Here is a 6410-nt window from a genome sequence, read left to right as displayed (position 1 = left end):
GAGGACCTGACCCTGCTGTAGAGTCACATGTAGAGGGTTGGAGGAGAGGAGAGTATTTCTGTCCTACCTTAGGGGGGGAGAGAGGAAAGTGAAGGAAGGAGAGTATGATAGGGGTAAGAGGGAGAGAAAGAAAGGATACCTTGGCCAGGATCTGTTTGTCCTTAATTATGTACTCGTAGGTGGTGAGGAGCACATTGAACTTCCCGCTGCGGAGCTGAGCCACCAGGCCTCGTCTCATAGCAGGGGTCCCCTGTAACACAGGAGAGTCAGACAGACAGAAGACATAGGTTATGTCCCACATATCCTTCCTCCCAAAGTCTGCAGTGTTCACTGATTTAAAAGGAAATTAAGGTATAATAAACATGGTGGAAACTCCTACACGCCATTGTTTATTTAACCTTTTATTTAACTAGGCAAGTCAGTTAAGAACAAATTCTTATTTTCAATGACGGCTTAGGAACAGTGGGTTAACTGCTAATGCCTCCACCAATCCAGTGCATTTAGATTTCTGGGAACTAATGAACGAGTGCACACTTCAGGTGAAAGGAGATATTCTTGGGACGCGCCGAGAGTACCCGTGGAGGGGAAGAGGAAAGGGCTGATGAAAAGGAAAATGATGACTCTCACCTTGTAGGAAATCTTCACAACGGACGGAGACCATTTATCCAGCTCATAGACCCAGTTGGACAGAGTCCTGGAGGACAGAGAGATCAGAGACACTCTGAAATGTAGGAACAACTAAGCCTGGGATGTTACAAGCCCTAGGAACTGCAATCTGGGAGGACTTCGCCTTATAATAAAATTGACAGCTATTGAAAATAGTTGTAGGCTGTCCTCGGTTTGTCCTCGGGGTTTCACCTACCATATCGGTTCTGTTATACTCACAKACATTATTTTAACAGTTTTAGAAACGTTAGAGTGTTTTCAAACCAAATCTACCGATTATATGCATATCCTAGCCTCTGGGCCTGAGTAACAGGCAGTTTACTTTGGGCACGCTTTTCATCAGGACGTGAAAATACTGCCTCCTACCCAAGAGAGGTTAACAGCTTCTACCCCCAAGCCATTAGACTGCTGGAAAATTAATCAAATGGCCACCGGACTATTACATTGATCCCCCCATTTGTTCTGTACACTGTTGCTACTCACTGTTTATTATCTATGCAGTCACTTCACCCCTACCTACATGTACAAATTACCTCTAACCTGTACCCCCGCACATTGACTCGGTACCAGTATCCCCTGTATATAGCCTCTTTATTGTAACTTTTTATWATTTTTTWATTTAGTTAATTTATAAATATTTTCTTAACTCTTCTTGAACTGCACTGTTGGTTAAGGGCTTGTAAGTAAGCATTTCACGGTAAGGTCTACAATTGTTGTATTCGGCGCATGTGACAAATCAAGTTTGATTTGATTTTGTAACATCTAGCATACCAAGCTCTAAACCCTCAGCGACAGTAATCACACCAGTGGGGAGAGGGGCATTCTTCTTACCAAACCACATGACCTTTGTTTTCCAAACCACATGACCTTTGTTTTGGAGGTGTTCAGAACAAGGTTAACGGCAGAGAAATCTTGTTGGACACTACTTCCTGCTTTACTTTTTGCTTGTAAGCAGGAATCAGTAAGATAAGAGTTATGGTCAGATTTGCCAAATGGAGGGTGAGGGAGAGCTTTGTACGTATCTGTGTGTGTGAAGTAAAGGTGGTCTATTTTTTTTCTCTCCTCTGGTTGCACATGTAACAAGCCCGGTAGAAATAGGGTAAAACTGATTTAAGTTTGCCTGCATTAAAGTCCCCGGCCACTAGGAGCGCCRCTTCTGGGTGAGCATTTTCTTGTTTGCTTATGGCCTTACACAGCTCGTTGAGTGCTGTCTTAGTGCCAGCATCGGTTTGTGGTGGTAAATAGACAGCTACAAAAATATTGATTAAGTCTTTCTTGGTAAATAGTGTGGTCTACAGCTTATCATTAGATACTCTACCTCAGGCGAGCAAAACCTCGAGACTTCCTTAATATTAGATTYCGTGCACCATCTGTTATTGTRCCATGTTGTAGTAGTTTTCCGTTGTTTGTAGCTASTGTAGTAATACCCACAAGGATGGGGTTATGACTCATTTGTGGCCTAAAAACGACAAGCAAGCTTTAAAGTGGAAGCGGTTTGTCAGGTTGAAGCCAGCGGATTGGAGTACGGGAACCATGCACGTCTACTGTATGCAGTGCTCATTTCACCCTGGAGGACTTAGATGGCTGAGTATAACTGAATGTGAAGACCTGCAACCTATATTTCCTACTGACATACCGGCACATAGTGACTGTCCGCAGTGATGGAGATAAACCGGGTACTGACATACCGGTACATAGTGAGTGTCCGCAGTGATGGAGATAAACCGGGTACTGACATACCGGTACATAGTGACTGTCCGCAGTGATGGAGATAAACCGGGTACTGACATACCGGTACATAGTGACTGTCCGCAGTGATGGAGATAAACCGGGTACTGACATACCGGTACATAGTGAGTGTCCGCAGTGATGGAGATAAACCGGGGAACTGACATACCGCGGTAAATAGTGAGTGTCCGCAGTGATGGAGATAAACCGGATAAATTCAATATGGATTTACCTCACTATGGTTATTGGATTACTAGCTGACTGTCCCTCTGAAGGTTTCTCTTTGGCTCTTCTTTGACTTTGGTAGCTAACTCAGCCTTCAATCAGTAAGTCTCCGCTCTCTTAACTAACCCGTCTGTGGTTGTTCTCTGGCTTACTATTTAGCTATGTCGAATGTTGTGGTTGGCTAACTATGCTCGTAAGCTGGCTAGGCTAGCTAGCATGCTAAACTAACTAACTTTAGATGGCTGGCTTGCTGGCTAAGATAACTGCATATACCGGTAACATTATTTGATAACTGGTTAGATGGCGTTCGGTATTTCCAAAGTGTTGGTGTACTTCAGTGTAGCTGTAAGCTAGGTGTTGATAGCAACTGGCTGACTCATGCAGTGTTAACGTAACGTTAGCAGGCTACTAGGGCTAACAATAGTAGGCTAGTTGACTAGCTGAATTGTAACAATTAATTCATAAAGTATTTGCTTGTAAATTGGCTGAAAATTACATTGAAACCGTGTCGTTTCAGTGCAAAATTATATTATATGTAATAGGCTTGACGGGTCCTTCATATTATCAAATCAAATCAAAGTTTATTTGTCACGTGCGCTGAATACAACAGGTGTAGACCTTACAGTGAAATGCTTACTTACAGGCTCTAACCAATAGTGCGAAAAAAAGATGTGTGTGTGTGTGTGTGTGTAGGTATGTAAAGAAATAAAACAACAGAAAAAAGACATTTGAAAATAAGAGTAGCAAGGCTATATACAGACACCGGTTAGTCAGGCTGATTGAGGTAGTATGTACATGTAGATATGGTTAAAGTGACTATGCATATATGATGAACAGAGAGTAGCAGTAGCRTAAAAGAGGGGTTGGCGGGTGGTGGGTGCGGGACACAATGCAGATCGCCCAGTTAGCCAATGTGCGAGAGCACTGGTTGGTTGGGCCAATTTAGGTAGTATGTACATGGACGTATGGTTAAAGTGACTATGCATATTAGATAAACAGAGAGTAGCAGCAGCGTAAAAGAGAGGTTGGGGGGGGAGGGGGCAAACAATGTAAATAGTCACACACCACAAATGTAGTGACGCCTCAACACTGCGATGCCTTAGACCCCTCCACTACTCAGGAGGCCATAAATAAGGTACTTCTGTTTTAATACACCTCTGTGTTTTCTTTCTCAGTATTGAGTCAGTACAGAACCTTTTAGTTATATTTCTATTGTTTTACATTCAACTTCTTTGATATAGGGGGCAGCATTTTCACTTTTGGATGAATTGCGTGCCCATAGTGAACTGCCTCCTACTCTGTCCCAGATGCTAATATATGCATAGTATTATTACTATTGGATAGAAAACACTGAACACTGAAGAGATAAACAGAGATTTGTGGATATAAATTTGCACATTATCGAACAAAACATAAATGTATTGTGTAACATGATGTCATATGAGTGTCATCTGATGAAGATGTTCAAAGGTTAGTGATTAATTTTATCTCTATTTCTGCTTTTTGTTACTACTATATTTTGCTGGGAAAATGGCTGTTTTTCTGTGGCTATGTACTGAGCTAACATAATTGTTTGGTGTGCTTTCCCCGTAAATCCTTTTTGAAATCTGGCTGGATTCACAACATGTGTAGCTTTAATTTGGTGTCTTTCATGTGTGATTTCATGAAAGATAGATTTTTATAGTAATATATTTGAATTTGGCACGCTACATTTTTTCTGGATTTTGGCCAAGTGGGACGCTACCGTCCCACCTATCCTGGAGAAGTTAAGTAGTTCTTTCCTTGAGCCGTTCTTGTCTATTACTGTTCTGAATTATGTCATGTTTCATGCTTTGTGTAGACCCCAGGAAGAGTAGGTGCTGCAACAGCTAATGGGGGTCCTAATAAACAACAAGACAAAAGACACAGCCAACRTGGTCTGCTCTGCTGGTGGGTTGAGGGATGGAGCCATCAAACACTAAAAATGACCGAACACTAAAAGGGAACTAGCAACATTTTCACAATTTCACAGTATTATTCCAACTTCAGTGTGGAAAAATATATATATAAAACACAGAAAAATCACATTTTTGAATGCACTGGGCCTTTACGAGCCATGACTGTAGTTTTAGTAAACAGACTGATGATGAAACTGTTTGTAATATAAAAGCAATGTTCTCTTTAGCTGAGACCCATGAAACAAGCAGGGAGGTAACATACGATAGTGGAACGATGATGAGATAGGGTCCGTTGAGTCTCTTGTGTTCCATGAGGTATGTAATGAGGGCGATGGTCTGGATGGTCTTGCCAAGCCCCATCTCATCAGCCAGGATACCATTCAGATTATTGTTGTACAGAGACACCATCCACTCCAGACCCTGCACCTGAAACCCAGAGAGAAGAAAAGGTTAACAGAGACACCATCCACTGCAGACCCTGNAGGTTAACAGAGACACCATCCACTGCAGACCCTGCACCTGAAACCCAGAGAGAAGAAGAGGTTAACAGAGACACCATCCACTGCAGACCCTGCACCTGAAACCCAGAGAGAAGAGGTTAACAGAGACACCCTCCACTGCAGACCCTGCACCTGAAACCCAGAGAGAAGAGGTTAACAGAGACACCATCCACTGCAGACCCTGCACTCCATGGACCTCAGCGAGGAACAGAGAAATATATGTGTTGTTTGTTGTGGGTCAGGTTCTCTGTCTTGCTCAGTACTATACAGGACCTGGTAGTGTTTTGAGCTAGTTTTACCTGGTTAGTGTTGTGAGCTAGTTACCTGGTAGTGTGTGTGAGCTAGTTTTACCTGGTAGTGTGTGAGCTGTTTTACCTGAGGTAGGTGTGAGCTAGTTTTACCTCGGTAGTGTTGAGCTAGTTTTTACCTGGTAGTGTGTTGAGCTAGTTTTACCTGGTAGTTGTTGCTGAGCTATTTACCTAGGTAGACCTTTTTACCTCGTAGTAGTGGTTGACTAACGTGTTTGGAGGACTACTTTACCTGGGTGTTTAGTGTTTTATGTAGTGTGTGACTTTGTATGGTGTGAGTGAGTAGGTCGTTTTTAGCCTGGGTAGTGTGGTATTTTACCTGGTATTTTGTTTGAAGCTAGTTTACCTAAGTGCATTGGAGGGCGAGGTTTATACTGATCGTTCTGTGAGCTAGTTTACCGTAGCGGTATAGTTTATTTAGGAGTCATGTTTCTGAGCTAGTTTTTACCTGGCTTTTAGTGTTTTGATCTTTAGACTATTTTACTGATAGTATGTGAGGCTAGTTTTACCTGGGGGTGTATGAGCTAGTTTCCGTTAGTGTAGTGTGTTGAGCTAGTTTTTACCTGGAAGTGGCGGATGTTTAGCCTAGTGTTTGAAGCTAGTTTACCTGTAGTTAGCTTTCCCTGTGAGCTAGGTTGAGCTAGGTTATGTTTTGAGCTAGTTTTACCTCGGTAGTGTTGTGTGTGAACTGTTACCTGGTAGACCCCACACTACCAGGTAAAACTAGCTTCAAACAACTACCAGGTTGTTGAAAAACTAGTCACAACACTACCAGGTAAACTAGCTCAAACACGACCAGGTAAAACTAGCATCAACACACGACCAGGTAAAACGAGGCTCAGCAACGACGTACCAGTGTAAAAACTAGCTCAACTACACTACAGGCTTGGAAAACTAGCTCAAACACTACACAGGCTTAGTCTGATATATTACTGGAGCAAAGACAGAGAACCTGACCCACAAACAAACAACACATATATTTTTCTGTTCCTCCTTGATGTGTGAGGTCTCAGTATGGTACTGACAGTGGACACTTTGTTTCGTGT

At 42.5% G+C, this 6410-nt stretch overlaps 1 pseudogene; it reads right to left on the bottom strand.

The window, feature by feature from the left end:
- Window positions 1-5188, bottom strand: part of LOC112071633 (probable global transcription activator SNF2L2) — a 64157-nt pseudogene extending 58969 nt beyond the window's left edge.
- Between the last annotated feature and the right edge of the window lie 1222 nt (window positions 5189-6410).

The sequence above is a fragment of the Salvelinus sp. IW2-2015 genome, unplaced genomic scaffold (genome assembly GCF_002910315.2).
Source record: "Salvelinus sp. IW2-2015 unplaced genomic scaffold, ASM291031v2 Un_scaffold1670, whole genome shotgun sequence".
NCBI lineage: Eukaryota > Metazoa > Chordata > Actinopteri > Salmoniformes > Salmonidae > Salvelinus > Salvelinus sp. IW2-2015.
This window is presented reverse-complemented; position numbering and strand designations above follow the sequence as displayed.